This window comes from Humulus lupulus, chromosome 2 (genome assembly GCF_963169125.1).
Source record: "Humulus lupulus chromosome 2, drHumLupu1.1, whole genome shotgun sequence".
NCBI lineage: Eukaryota > Viridiplantae > Streptophyta > Magnoliopsida > Rosales > Cannabaceae > Humulus > Humulus lupulus.
In genome coordinates, this window is record NC_084794.1 from 148,089,858 (window position 1) to 148,106,486 (window position 16,629).

At 37.0% G+C, this 16,629-nt stretch overlaps 1 long non-coding RNA gene across 1 annotated transcript; it reads left to right on the top strand.

Moving 5' to 3' along the window:
* The first annotated feature begins 12,681 nt into the window (after positions 1-12,681).
* On the top strand, positions 12,682-15,497 carry LOC133816351 (uncharacterized). The gene is made up of 4 exons (XR_009885176.1): positions 12,682-12,794; positions 12,914-12,966; positions 14,856-14,896; positions 15,028-15,497. It is a non-coding gene; the product is annotated as an uncharacterized LOC133816351 (long non-coding RNA).
* Positions 15,498-16,629: the final 1,132 nt, after the last annotated feature.

The window sequence follows — 16,629 nt, forward strand, 5'->3', positions numbered from 1 at the left end:
TAATGGCTTTTTAAGTGAAAAATATTTGAATTATCGTTCAGCAGAGGCTGAAGACTCGGTCAGAAAGATGCTGGACTTATCAAGAGGTTAAAGATTAAAATGAGAACGTTTTAAAAAACATTCAAAAATATATCAAAGGAGCCGATATATTGCCTGGGCCAGTATGCCAGAGGCTCGTCGAGGTGATCGTGCGAAGTTACGTGTTTTTCGTATCCCCATATTGCGATATATCGCCCCCTATAGTTGCGATATATCGTCATACGTTGAATATTTAAACACGAAATTGCACATTTTCAGCTTAATTTGAATTGAGTAAACAGCCTTGACTAAGTCCTCTAACGATTTCAAAGTTGCTGACAGACCCTAGGATATTCAAATATTACTCTTAATAAACTTATACCTCAAAAATACTTAATTATCATTAAACATACACATGACAAGTGTTACTTTCTTATTGGGTCTATCTAAACCTTATAATATAATAAATATCACCATCAATATCAATCATATTAATCAAACCTTAGGTTAAAATTAATATTCTTAAACTATAGGTTAAACTTAGAAAATCTACAAGTGTTACTACGAGTGTCTAATTAAATCCCGGTCTGAACCAAAATCCACAGTCATAAAAATACTACAACTATTACTATTGCTACTACTATCTAACTAGCTAAGTAAAGTTCTTGGACTCTACAGATAGATTCATGGCCGCTTTGGCATGTGTATTGGGAGAGGACTGATTGAATGGACTACCGAAAAAGATCGAGGATGAGGTTTATGTTTTGAGTTTTTTTAATTATGAATTCATGTTTTTCCGCATTTAGCATTTGAACGATTATAATAAAGGTTAAGTTTTCTTATGATTTTATGTAATAACAATGAGATCCTGTATTTTATATTTTTATAATAAATTTATATTATCCTATGTATGTATTCCAAAATAGTAGCTATGCCATAGTAGTTTTTAATGATCCGAGGTCTTAGAATTATTCGGGTCATTACATTTTAAGTATTAAACACTTAAACTGAAATTTCCTCACCAAACTTTCTCATTTTCTAATTGAGATACGCCAAAATTTATTTAGTCCACTCATCTGTATCTTGTTAATTTCGCCAGCCGTATATAGTGTCGTATTCTTAAACTATTTAAGAAATTTTTAAAATAATAAGTTAGAACACCGTCCAAATAAAATCATAAGTGATAGTTTAAATTAAATTTAAAGGGTAAAGCAATACCTCATTTTTTAAGTAGGTCTTCTGTCTAGGTTGTGAAATGAATTCCCTAGCAAACTTCATAATGTAATAGCCACACTCGGTAGGCCCAGTTTGGTTTCGACACTATTACAACATAGTTATCCAAATATAAGTATCATATTTAGCAAGTTATTATAATAAAAATATGTCGAAAACTTCAATAAGATAAGTAATAATTTACTTACTTTAGGAACCCAAACTTTTAGTTTAATAGACTCTTTTTGTTTTCGATGTGTATCATATTAATCTAATGCCCTTCACAAAATATTAATATTTATCCAGATGTGAGTCCGAATGAATTCGTAAATTAATTAAGTAATATGTATAAATTACATGATAATTATCTTCTTGATTTCTGGATGAAAATGTGGATTTACAGGATCCAAAAATGCCACCGAATGACTGTGGGGCTGAATCAATACTAACATCCAGTGAAAGCTACAAAAAAAACCTTTTGCTAAGATATTTATCAAAAAACAAAACATATGTATATAAAATTAAGTAGACTTACTTGTTGTTCCATGGACAAATTAGAAACTGTATCTCTAGCTCCATCTGTAGAAATCGTTCAGAAGAGATTTTTAGCTTGTGCTTCATTAGTTCCTCCATCAATGCACACTATAGAATGATGCATGAAAGTGTACATGTGGTTCAACCCCTTCGTTTGCACTAAATCATCGAGCACCCTACATATAAAAAAGTCAATAAACTAATAAATTTCCAGTTACACTAATTAAACTATAAATTTATAAACATCATTGTACCTCATATATAATGTTAGCTCAGTTTTTCCAATCATCTCATAGTGGCAAAAGTGGAGGATATACTCTTTCAATAACCGAGCATCGTTTGGGAATCCAAATATCCTTTCTACAATCAGAATTTCTACCACGTGGTCACTTTACCACCGATCAATAAACTTCACCAAGCACTTCAAAATTCTTGTCATAGGCACTTCTATAGGCTCCGTGTCAATGCCTCTACTCTTTGCCTTGATTGTCTTGGTTGTTGAGTGGAGGGTTCAAGTGACTCTTTCATTTGTTGATTAGTAAGGACCCATGCTGCGACCATCCAACATCGTACCCGACTGCTTGACCAACCAAGGTATAGCATTCCATTGTAAGTGGATGTAACACCCTGGATAACCAAGACCGTTACACTGTGTGTTTAAAATAGTGCAAGACTTGCTAATCAAGTCATTTAAACAAAGTGTGAATTCAATGTCATCAACAGATTAGGAATAAAAGATTTTGGTCACAAACAGGCTATTTTCATTAAAATGGCAGTTTACTACATGGAAACTCAAAACAGGGTTCAGATGTCTTAGTTACAACAAATTCCAAGAGTTACAAATAATTCAAGCCACTCTAATGGCAAAATATATATTTTAGGTTTTCGTCCCTGTACAATTCCTCGACCGTGGCGGCCGAGCAGCTGACAATGTACACCTCGCCCCCAGAGCTCTCCAACTCATGGTTGATTCAGCTTACCCTTGCCTTTACCTGCACCACGTAGCACCCGTGAGCCGAGGCCCAGCAATAAAGCATGATAACATAGCAAGATCAACATCATTTATCAAATATTTCACAACGCACAACCAGGAATTCAGCAGTTCATAACATTTATCCAGTCAGTGATATCACACAATAGATTAACAGTTTGTCATCCAAACAGCCAACAAATCACGTTCATAACACAATATTCACGATCATAATCAACAGTTCATCACATCATCAAATGATATTCAGGGTCAGCGCCCTTAGTCGCACCCTCTATTTAATACACTGTCTTCGGCTCTCTTGGGCCGCCCCCAGTGTAATACTCACTGACTCCGGCCAGCTTAACCGAGCTCAGTGATAGATAAGCTGCCTCAGCTACCAGTGGCTGAGCCGCGCCCTGTGCGCAAATATTGATTCCGACACTCTTAGGCCGGTTATCGCATGTCCCATGGCATAATAATACCATCTCATGACATGATATACAAGTGTAGGGAGCTCTTAGTCCCATCGTGTCCACATGGTTAAACACATTCACATAACAATGCATACAAACATAGGGAACACTTAGTCCCAACCTAGCCACATAATCAGGTGCAGCTTTCTTACCTTTGGCTTCCAAACGAGCTAGTTATAAGCGATGTTCCTTGAGTGCGATCCGATCCCCGAGCCCTAGCTAAGCACCTAGTCACAACCAAGATAAAGGTTACCATTAACAATCTTAAATGAGCTTCTAAACCAAGTTCTAGTCCTCGGAACATTGAACTTCACCAAATATGGTAAAAGACTCAACCCCGAGCACCCTAGGTTAAATTCCCAAGCCTAAAATCTCAAAATCCCAAAATCCCTTAAGCACCGCGGCATGGGCCATCCATGCCGCGGCATGGCCCCTGACAGAACCCTCCATGGGCACAAAAACAAGCAAGGGCCGCGACATTGCTTGGACCATGCCGCGGCCTGCCCTCCTTCCTCAGCATGCCACAACATCGAAGGGCCGCGGCTCACCAAGAACCATGCCGCGGCCTGACCCTTCGAACCCAGAAAAAACCACCATTTTCAATCTCTAAACCTCACCATGAGCCATCCCAAAGCCCCCAACTCAAAACAAATTAATAATAACAACATTAGAATGATTTAGACAACACAACCCAACCAAAAATCCAGTCTAAGACTCACCAAAATCCCAATTCCAACCTCTGAAATTTCAAACCCACAGAACTCAAAACCAGCCATGAAAACTCTCAAATTCAACCATCAAACTTAAAATTAATCCTTACCTCAACTGTAGAATCGTTTCTCCAAGAGTCCCCTGACCTATCTTCAAAGTTCCAGCCTCAAATTCCACCCTAAATGCCAAAACCACAAATGTTCAAAACTCAGCCATTTTCTTAAAGTTCCTAACCTCATAAACGAAAATTCAAAGCTTACCTTGGCTCTATCTCAGTCCTTGATTAGTTCTTGAGCTAATCCTCTAGCTTATCCCCTTCAATTCCCAGAAATTAGCTGGTTTCCCTTTACAAAATCAGAGTTTTTCTTCCTTAAGAGGGAGAGGAAAGAGAGAAGGGAGATAAGGCTGAAAGGTCGGTTTACATTTTCTATCTAGTATTTTCTAAGTCTTTCCAAGTATATCCTTAGGTTGTTAAACTAATCCCAAAGCTTGGGGTACCGGAAACGTCCCCGAGGGCAAAATAGTAAAATTCCCCAGTACTCCCGCCTAAACACTCTAACCTCAAATATATCTCCATATATTTATTTTCATCACCCGATATTCCAAATCACTATCTGATACCTAAAGTACCCCTGACTTGCCCAAAATCAAGCATTAAGCCCCGTTGTGACTTTCCTGCTATCTAGCTCCCTAGGATCGCCCCATGTCACCGGCTGCATATTTATCCACATAATAATGTGGTTCTCATATATTTCACATATATATATATATATATATCTACCTATCCACATAATAATGTGGTCTCAACAATTTATCACACACAATTACGGTTATGCCCTAACGGGCCAAAATTACGATTAAGCCCTTACCAGTTGAATAGGGCCCGCATGCTCACCCAATACTCATAAACATGCCTTCTCACACTATTGATTCACATAACCTCCAGTTATGCCCTCCCGGCACACTAATCAAGGTCCTTAAGCCTTATTAGTAATTTTGGGTCGTTACAACTATCCCCTCCTTATAATAATTTCGTCCTCGAAATTTATTGAACACATCAGACTGTAAACCTCATACCTCTGACTATAATTTCTTTTTCCCATGGTCCAATGCCTTCACTCTTAATCTACGATAATACCCATGCGTGAATACAATCTTGTTCCACAAGACCTTGTCTGATAACTACACTTTCTTTAACTTTTACTTGCATATCAGATCTGCTAAAACTCCAGAGTCTGTTAGTTCACAACAATTACTTCATTGATTTATTCCCAATACTAGAAATACTTATGAGTTATCACCCTTACCAGGGCGAGATCAGCTTACAGGCCCTCGACCCAATCCTTAGTGCGACCTTTGAATTCCTGTCGAATCGGGGGTCAGAACTCCCCCTTTCTTTCCCAAACTATCATACTCTTCCTTTCCGCATCACTTGGAGAGATATAAATCTCTCATCCTGGAACTCCATACTCCAAAGTTAACAATTTACAGGTTCCCATATATTTTAAGATAGGCAGACATTCCCGCCTTAAGGATTCCAACATCCTCCGAGGCAATACTGATTCATAGTATCCATTCACTCTCAATTCTTTACTGTGCATGGTATTCCTTGCTCTTTATCTTACCAAATCTTAAGCCATGTCACCCTTACTGTACTCCAACATTCATCACTGTAACTATCCTCTCAAGTACTACACTGTCCTTCGTGTCTTAGGTGTTCACATACTTAGCACCCAATTCTTTACTATAGTTGTTAAACCCTCAGATTGTTATCCTATCTACAACCAATCAGTAATTTCAAATAAAGTCCTTACTCAATGAAATTAATCGCTGAATTCCATGGAGGCTTACCATCCATCTTGCTTAGAGTTCTGAATACTGGTCAGCTGTATGAATTATCCCTACAGATAAAAGCAAGTTCTCCCCAAATACTGACCTATGATAACCCAACCGTCTTGGCAGCCTCTCTACGATACCTATCACGATATTTCCTTATTCCCGTTATAACATACTCAAAGGCTGCGATGCCTATCACGAACTGCTATCAGGTTAAGAATTCTGTTCCTCATTCATTATATTCCTCTCCACCTAGGCCTCCAATACAAAACCTTCATATTATTGTACCATTTTCCTAATGTCTGGATGAAAAGACCAAGAGAGTGGTATGAGATTCATCCAGAATTTCCATGTAGTTTCGGTGTCCATCAGAGTCTAGATTTGGTCCTTATATCATGATAAACTTATACATAACACAGTAGAATCCTTAGCTAACTCAATTAAGACTTGCCTTTAATTCCTTTCATCTGGGATTTCCTTAACTGTCGCTCTTGTTCCTGTATACGATAATAATTCCAAGTATCCACTGGCTATTAAGCCTACTAGAAACTCCCCTCTAGTTCTAGTCGGATCCTTTAACCAACATCATGCATAGACCATCACTTCCTCCTGTCTTGAGATGTCAAAGCAACATAGCAACTGTTTGTAATCTGTAAAAAGACATGGAACTCAACCCAACTACATGTACCATCATGCTTGCCTAGGGAAACTCTTACTTCCAAGGCATTCTTCAACCTTAACAAAGTTCTAACCAGAATACATCACTGTGCCGTCGATCAAGACAATTACAAGTCCAATTCAGATAATCTTTGGATACTCTTTCCACCTATTTCACAAAAATAGTTTGGCATTGACCAAACGCTCAACACATAACTCAGCATCCTTAGTGCCCTTATCTAATGTAATAGCAACCTCCTGCCTATCCTCTTCCCTGATCTCCAACTGGTAATAACCAGGTCAAAGATCCCTAGCTGCACCCGATCTCTATCTGGTAATAACCAGATCAAATATCCTTAACTATTCCTGATCTCTAGCTGGTATTAACCAGATCAAAGATCCTTTCTGAGGAATGTCATCCTATTCAACAATTGAGACCTTAACTCTCACCGCTTTGTTAAATCATTCAATACAGCGTCTTAGATTTAATTCTATCACTGACACCAATCTTATCACCATTCCATCTCTTTACGCAGACGTACTTCTTAAAAAATTTCTTGGATACTCATATGGAATCCCACAAACTAATCCAGTCTGTCTTGCCCCACTGATACAACTCAAGTAGTATTCATCATACTAGCTAAAGTTCTAACCTTTCCCCTGCAACAGATTTCCCACTCCAGGTACCAATACTAACCACTGCGAGGATCTCCCCTTTTAAACTCAAGAGTTACTACTCCTTTCTTACAACCCATCGCTGTTCCCCATACTTGACGAACTCTTCATACTCAAAATCCTTACGTTATGACTGTCTTCGAGGATACTCCAAGTAGTAGCTGATATGTTCATTGGTCTTAGTGTGCTTCCAATCAAATCTCTTCTCTTCCTGTAGCTTTACCTTGAATACCTTTGAAGAATGAAGTTAATATCTCCTGAAAACTTACCTCTGACCCTGCTGCTTTAGTCACAATATCATCAGTATAGTAGTCGTTCACGTTCTACCTCTAGCTGGGGAGTGGTTTACCCTATCACCAGTGAATCTGAATGCAACCCATCCATGTCATTTCTCCATTCTCTGCCTGTCAGACTTGCCCATGTTGTTGAAGTATTAAGCGATTAGGAATCCTTACTGTTAATACATCACACCCCTCTCGGTACAAGTAATAATTCCTGAGATGTCTCTTTCCTTGATCCTTATCTAGTAATAACCAGATCGATAATCAACTCCTGAAGACATTGTCCTGTCTTGTAACGAGGCATTTAAACTCTTCATCCCTAGCAGGCAACATCCACAAGTCCCAAGACACAAAACTCTACCCAATTCACTTATAGGTCGCATACTTTTCAGGTGACTCAATAATTCCTTAAGCCAACCTAATATCATCCCTCATTGCGTCCCTGATACCAACTCCTTCCATACCCAAGTTCCAAGCTATGCCCGAAAGCTGCATTCTCATCTACATCCCTACTGACTAATTTAATTCCCATTCAGTCCAATCAATATACTTCAAGAGACACTCATGACTGTCCAGGGTTGTCCCTTATATAACATATTAATTTCCTCAACAAATACTCATCTGAACTCTTCCTAATAAACGCACACCACCAAATCCTTTCATCTTAGATAATGAGGCCCTCTCTCTACTGCCCAAGCACAGACAACCATCTCAGAGTTTAACTCACAAATCCGGCTTCATCCATTTGTACCATAACCCAAAGTGGATCGACCAAACTGCCAAACTCGGCAATATGTACTACCGCTATCTTGCCACTTTCGACATCCTTTTACCACAAATGCCTAGTACGGCTACCTTGTCCCAACTTATCCTTCTCATATCACTAAGAACGAGATTAGCTACACCCATCCATTAATTGATTCCTGAACAAACCCAGACCTTCCTCGAAACTAGAGGATAATCCTTCCTTACAATAATTCTTGTCTGTTCCTCCTCAGTAACTTGCCTTTTTCATCCATCCAATCCATTCTATCAGACCTCACAGCCTGACTCATATATCAGCAAACATCTGCTGCGAATCTCAAGGGCAGATGGAGGAGTCCAACCTCAAACTGTCATCTTCTACCCTTACCAAAACCAAAACTGAATCCAATTGACCATTCTCAATACATACACCCTGAATCAATCTGTCTTCACCAACTAAACTTCTCAGCCCTGACGTTTATACCCAAAACCATCCCAAGGGCAGATCCAAATAATCATAACAATCAAACACACATAAAGCATATCAAACACCCATATTATACATAAATTATCAAATTCCTTTACCACTAGATGCGTTCATACCTTTTATGCCCTCCATGCCAAGAAACAGGTATATCATATAAGTTCAATTTAAACATATAGTAACCCACAATCCATATATCATCATTATCCATGTATTCATCCATATGCAAGAGCAATGCTAGTCAGCATGCCTTAATAGCATCACACAGCAGTCAAGGGCCAGGCCCTATCAGTATCTCATGCTCCCTATTAATCATACCAATTAACACACCCATATTTTATTCAAGCACTTAAGCATACAATTTCATGTATTCACTACAAACCCTTGAGTCGAGCTTGTCTTTAGCGGCGAGTGTACATATCCAGCTAATCTTTAGGAACCCATAAACCCAGACGGCTCTGATACCAAGTTGTAACGCCCTGGATAACCAAGACCGTTACACTGTGTGTTTAAAATAGTGCAAGACTTGCTAATCAAGTCATTTAAACAAAGTGTGAATTCAATGTCATCAACAGATTAGGAATAAAAGATTTTGGTCACAAACAGGCTATTTTCATTAAAATGGCAGTTTACTACATGGAAACTCAAAACAGGGTTCAGATGTCTTAGTTACAACAAATTCCAAGAGTTACAAATAATTCAAGCCACTCTAATGGCAAAATATATATTTTAGGTTTCCATCCCTGTACAATTCCTCGACCGTGGCGGCCGAGCAGCTCACAATGTACACCTCGCCCCCAGAGCTCTCCAACTCATGGTTGATTCAGCTTACCCTTGCCTTTACCTGCACCACGTAGCACCCGTGAGCCGAGGCCCAGCAAGAAAGCATGATAACATAGCAAGATCAACATCATTTATCAAATATTTCACAACGCACAACCAGGAATTCAGCAGTTCATAACATTTATCCAGTCAGTGATATCACACAATAGATTAACAGTTTGTCATCCAAACAGCCAACAAATCTCGTTCATAACACAATATTCACGATCATAATCAACAGTTCATCACATCATCAAATGATATTCAGGGTCAGCGCCCTTAGTCGCACCCTCTATTTAATACACTGTCTTCGGCTCTCTTGGGCCGCCCCCAGTGTAATACTCACTGACTCCGGCCAGCTTAACCGAGCTCAGTGATAGATAAGCTGCCTCAGCTACCAGTGGCTGAGCCGCGCCCTGTGCGCAAATATTGATTCCGACACTCTTAGGCCGGTTATCGCATGTCCCATGGCATAATAATACCATCTCATGACATGATATACAAGTGTAGGGAGCTCTTAGTCCCATCGTGTCCACATGGTTAAACACATTCACATAACAATGCATACAAACATAGGGAACACTTAGTCCCAACCTAGCCACATAATCAGGTGCAGCTTTCTTACCTTTGGCTTCCAAACGAGCTAGTTATAAGCGATGTTCCTTGAGTGCGATCCGATCCCCGAGCCCTAGCTAAGCACCTAGTCACAACCAAGATAAAGGTTACCATTAACAATCTTAAATGAGCTTCTAAACCAAGTTCTAGTCCTCGGAACATTGAACTTCACCAAATATGGTAAAAGACTCAACCCCGAGCACCCTAGGTTAAATTCCCAAGCCTAAAATCTCAAAATCCCAAAATCCCTTAAGCACCGCGGCATGGGCCATCCATGCCGCGGCATGGCCCCTGACAGAACCCTCCATGGGCACAAAAACAAGCAAGGGCCGCGACATTGCTTGGACCATGCCGCGGCCTGCCCTCCTTCCTCAGCATGCCACAACATCGAAGGGCCGCGGCTCACCAAGAACCATGCCGCGGCCTGACCCTTCGAACCCAGAAAAAACCACCATTTTCAATCTCTAAACCTCACCATGAGCCATCCCAAAGCCCCCAACTCAAAACAAATTAATAATAACAACATTAGAATGATTTAGACAACACAACCCAACCAAAAATCCAGTCTAAGACTCACCAAAATCCCAATTCCAACCTCTGAAATTTCAAACCCACAGAACTCAAAACCAGCCATGAAAACTCTCAAATTCAACCATCAAACTTAAAATTAATCCTTACCTCAACTGTAGAATCGTTTCTCCAAGAGTCCCCTGACCTATCTTCAAAGTTCCAGCCTCAAATTCCACCCTAAATGCCAAAACCACAAATGTTCAAAACTCAGCCATTTTCTTAAAGTTCCTAACCTCATAAACGAAAATTCAAAGCTTACCTTGGCTCTATCTCAGTCCTTGATTAGTTCTTGAGCTAATCCTCTAGCTTATCCCCTTCAATTCCCAGAAATTAGCTGGTTTCCCTTTACAAAATCAGAGTTTTTCTTCCTTAAGAGGGAGAGGAAAGAGAGAAGGGAGATAAGGCTGAAAGGTCGGTTTACATTTTCTATCTAGTATTTTCTAAGTCTTTCCAAGTATATCCTTAGGTTGTTAAACTAATCCCAAAGCTTGGGGTACCGGAAACGTCCCCGAGGGCAAAATAGTAAAATTCCCCAGTACTCCCGCCTAAACACTCTAACCTCAAATATATCTCCATATATTTATTTTCATCACCCGATATTCCAAATCACTATCTGATACCTAAAGTACCCCTGACTTGCCCAAAATCAAGCATTAAGCCCCGTTGTGACTTTCCTGCTATCTAGCTCCCTAGGATCGCCCCATGTCACCGGCTGCATATTTATCCACATAATAATGTGGTTCTCATATATTTCACACATATATATATATATATATATCTACCTATCCACATAATAATGTGGTCTCAACAATTTATCACACACAATTACGGTTATGCCCTAACGGGCCAAAATTACGATTAAGCCCTTACCAGTCGAACAGGGCCCGCATGCTCACCCAATACTCATAAACATGCCTTCTCACACTATTGATTCACATAACCTCCAGTTATGCCCTCCCGGCACACTATTCAAGGTCCTTAAGCCTTATTAGTAATTTTGGGTCGTTACAGTGGATCTCTTGAATGACTACCTCAACTCTCACACGATAATTTCCCAGAGGCAGTTTAACACTATGTATTTCTGTGCAACAAGTACTTAAAATTTTCCTCTCTGTAACTATATTTTGTGTTGAACCAAGATACAACTTGCAATTAATCTGTTACATTACAAAACAATCAACGTCAGTATTTTAGATAAACTAATGTATTTTAACTTATCCAATATATGCAATAATGAGTTAATAAGAAAATATTACCTCATCAGGAAAGTTTGACTGTTGTGGCGGGGGAACATATGGTGCTTGTGAGGGTGGTGGGTGAGCATTCTGTGTCCATATCGGTAGTGGAGGAGCATATTGTGCCTGTGTCAGTTGTGGAGGGGGATATGTGTAGTGCACCAAAAAAAATTTTTTTTAGATTATTAAAATTTGGTGATCTATTTTATTTAAGTGTTAAGTGTGATGAATTGTTTTATTTAAATGTTGTTTATTTTATTTAGTTGTTGTTTGTTTTACTGGATTGTTGTTATTTTATTTAATTGTTAGAATTGTTTGTAGAATATTTTTATGAAATTACTTGTTAAATAATATGTATTTATTTTATTTTAAAAATGTGATTATGTGAGATTTGGTTGAATGCACTAAGGTGCATGGTAGATAGTGATGCACCCTAGTGATTTAGTGTGTACAAGTGCATGGTAATATGATGCACATGTGTGGATTTTCTACACATTTTATAATTTCCATTTATTTGATATAATTCAGTAATTTAATTTAAATAAAAAAATAGGAAAAAGGGAAGGTGTTGGACGGTTTGGTGTAGGAAAAGGAAATGGCTTATTTCCTTTATATTTTTTTCAATCAATTAGACATGATTTTGGGGAATTATAGCTAATATTGGGTAAGGGAAATTTGACAATTTTAATTCAATTAAATCACTCTTTATTATAAATGATTTTTAGGCTTAATTAGATGAGTGGATTAGGGAAATTACCATCTATTTTGGGTGAGGCTTTATGAGGAAAATAGGAATTAAAAAGGAGACATGAAGGAAAAGAGACCATTTGGCCCTGACCTAGAGAGAAGATAGAGAGAGAGAGAGAGTGGCGTGCTAGAGAGAAGGGGCTGACATTTCTAGAGAGAAGGAGGAGAAGAAAGAAAAGAAGAAGAAGAAGAAGAAGGATTCAAGCTAGGGTAAGGCTCTTGTTTGTTTTAAGATTCCTTATGTTAAATCTAGTATTTTGATTTGGGTTGTCTCTAACTTTTGTTCATCTTCTTCTCCATCTTGATATTCAAAAAAATACAACCCCTAGGGTTTGAGCAAGGAGGTGCTTCTAGATTGGATTCTTGATTTCTATCAAGAGAGGTATTGAAATCCCTCCCTCAATTTTGTGGTTAATGGTTTTGATGACTAATATTATTAAAGGGACTATGGTTGAAGGGGATTTGTGTTTTGGGTAGGAAAATAGGTTACTTTGTGTTCTTGTTATCTTGTTGATAATGTGTTATTTTGATCTTGCATGAAGGGTGTTATGGTTCAATGTATTAAAGGGTTTTGGTGTTGATTTTTCTATGTATAATGATTACTGATAATTTATGAATGCATATATGGAGATTTCGGCCTAGGCATATCTAAGGATCACCTTTATGTTTTGTGATTTTCAATATATTAGATCCATGTTTTAGGACCTATGTAATTTGGGTATAATGATAATTGGGAATCTTGACAATTGGATCCATGAAATTTTGATAGGATGCATATGATATTGTGAAGAAATAAATTATAGAATGCATGAAAAATGATAGAAACATGTTAGGTTTAATGTAAAGGCATATTTGAATAATGGTGTTTATGTATTAATGCATGTTGTTATTATTGTTTTGTTGGATTGCATGTATGAATTCATCGGAATAGAATAAGGTTTTATAAGGTTGCATATGAATATGTGTTAGTGATATTCTTAGAATTATTTGTATAATAAGAGCATGATAGGATTTGTGAGTTATTGTGTTTATTGGACATGTATGACTTTATGTGAAATTTTTGAAAGCCATGAGATAAAAGATGAATTTCATGAGTAATTATGCTTGCTGATTTTGTGAATAATTGGGTAAAAAGTTTGGTGAAAAAGTGACTTGCATACATAAGTAATATCCTTAATGCTATGCTGATTTTATGAAATTAAAAATGGTATTTTAAGTCACAATAAAATGATATTTTACTCAAATAAATATCTACAGAATTTTTATTATATTTTTAGAAAATTATGAGGTTTTAAATTCAATATGGTGATTTTTAATAATAAATGCGATTGCTGGAATTTTTGTAGAAAAAATGTAAAGTGTGTTTTAATAAGAGGAATTTAATTAGTATTTTGTAATAAATTAATACCCTAAATTATGGTAATATTAAAAATGTTATTTTTAATATGGTATGGATGTATATTTTGATAGTTATGATTTTTCTTTAATTTGATTAAGAAAAATATTGAATTCAATATATTTGTGATTTTTAAAGAAATTAAATGATGGCTGACGAAAGTTTAGTTTAAAAGGTTTAAAATGATTATTTAATTGTCACTTATGAATTTATGTTACATAAAAACTAAGCCTTAAAATAATTCAAATAAAATATATTTTTCCACACTTAAAATATATTTTTCTCACATTATTTATGTAATACAATTAACAAATATTAAAATTGATTTTTCTAAGGAGACATAGTAATCATAGGTATTTTAAATAAATTCCAAGCTTTTGTTATTTCTTTGTAATTTGAAATTAATAAATGGATTTATCACATATTTTTTTTAAGCTAAATAAAATTATTTTATAAAATAAAAATAATATTTTGAGAGATTTAATCAACCTAGAAATTTTAAGAAAATAAATAATGGTAAGCAAAGCATGTTACAAGTCTATTAATTTTAAAACAATAGAAGTAAGATTGTAGAATTATCGTTTTTAAGGGCCACAATTACGCAACGTTCCCACGTATGCATGTTATATGCAAATTCACTTTTACGTCCAAAATTATGTCTATTATTCAACCATGTGGTTTTTATAGAAAGATCATGCATGCAAAGTATGTAAAATGAGCATTATTCTTTTTATGACCTTATGTGTAATTAAGTATATTTGTATGTTGTGTGTAATTCTTACTATGTGTGCATGGCCCATGCACACATGAATTATATGAACGGGCAAATTAGTAATTATGTGAAGCTAAGGAATGTCGTTTTGATTATGGTATAGGCTCGTTGAGAAGTTGTGGTTTTACTTAGCTTGGACCTGAGGTAAGGAAGTTAGATAGAATTTATGATTGTTTATACTATGAATTGTAAGACTGTTGTGTGAATGAAAATGTTAAGAATTATGAATGCTATAATGTGATGATGTGTTGGCTTGTATGAATGTTCTATGATAGGAATGGATGTTAGCGTGATGAACGCAACACATCAAATAAAGAGGTTACTAAGGATAAGAAGACGTAACCGAGTTTTATGTAATGGATGTCAGCGTGATGAACGCGACACATCAAAATGGATTGCTAAGGATATGAAGACGTAACCCGAGTTACTAAGGATATAAAGACGTAACTCCAAGGGCGGACGTACCGAGGTTATTCAAGGACCAGAGACTCCTGTTTACCTCAAAGGGTGGCATGGACAAGTTAGCGGGCCATGTTCACAAGGAATTGTTTATGAGTATGTTATGATGATGTTATGATGTTTTGTTATAATGATGCTATGATGTTTATGTTATGATTATGTTATGATGATGTTATGATGTTTTGTTATAATGATGCTAGGATGTTTATGTTATGATGATGTTATGATGTTTTGTTATAATCATGCTATGATGTTTATGTTATGGTGATGTTATGATGTTTATGATATAATGATGATGTTAATGTTGATGTGAATATGTTTATGTTTATGATATTGACGCCATTATGACGATGATGCTATGATGTTTAAAGATGAATGAAGGTGTTTGTAATTTGTTGTATTCTTACTTGCTTGTTGTTTGTACTTCTTTACTCGGCTTTTAGCTCACCCCCTTACTTTCCCTTCCAGGTAGCAAATAGGTGTCTCTGTGGCACGCGTGATGATGTGGGGAGTTCTGTTGTCCTGGTGTGTATGGCGTGGGGCATCCTATGGACGAGAAACGATCAACTTTAAACGCCAAATTTTAATAATGTTATGTTTAATGGGATTTTTCTTAAAAGTGTCAGCGGGACTTAAAATTTTGTTTGTTTTAGAACTTTGCATAAAACTAATATTTTACTTTTAAACTTTTGGGCCCAACTTGCATGTTTTAAGCGAGACCCCACTGAAACCTTTATAATAAGTGGCTTTCTATTATAAACCATTGAAAATGTAAATGTTTTATTAAGTACAAGTTAAGGGCATTTTACAAATGGTATCAGAGACGGTCGTCCATGTTTCCAAGGACCCTCCCCATACACGCGAAGACGGGAAAATCTCACCTCACCACGTCGTAAGTACTTGCTCTAAATGTTATCTATATTTTTCCTACTTTTAAATTTTGTAGATTTGTAATTGCTGTGTAGAATGTATGCCCTAGTAATTAGGACTTCTAGAAGGAAACTTCTCCATGTGATCAATGGGATCTCAAGGGTTCATATAGATGATGTAAACGATGGAGATGAGTCGATATCAACTTCCCAAAAGATGTTTGTTGTGAATGAATGTATTTAATGGATGAGATGCATCATAGGAAATCATAAGTATGACACTATCAAGTTTAAAGTAAAGTGAAGAATGGATTACGTCAATTATAATATAACCGAACACTATCAAGATCAAAGGACACATATGCTTTGCGACACGATCATTAATAAAGACATAGGTTAGGGAGCTTACTCCACGACATTATCTTGTGAGGTGATATTGTTAACTAGATAGATACATGCAGTAGCAGAGGAGCACAGAAGGTGGACACGCCACAACATTTGGTAGCAAACATCAGCAAAAACCTCGATGGAGTAAATGGAGACTAAGGA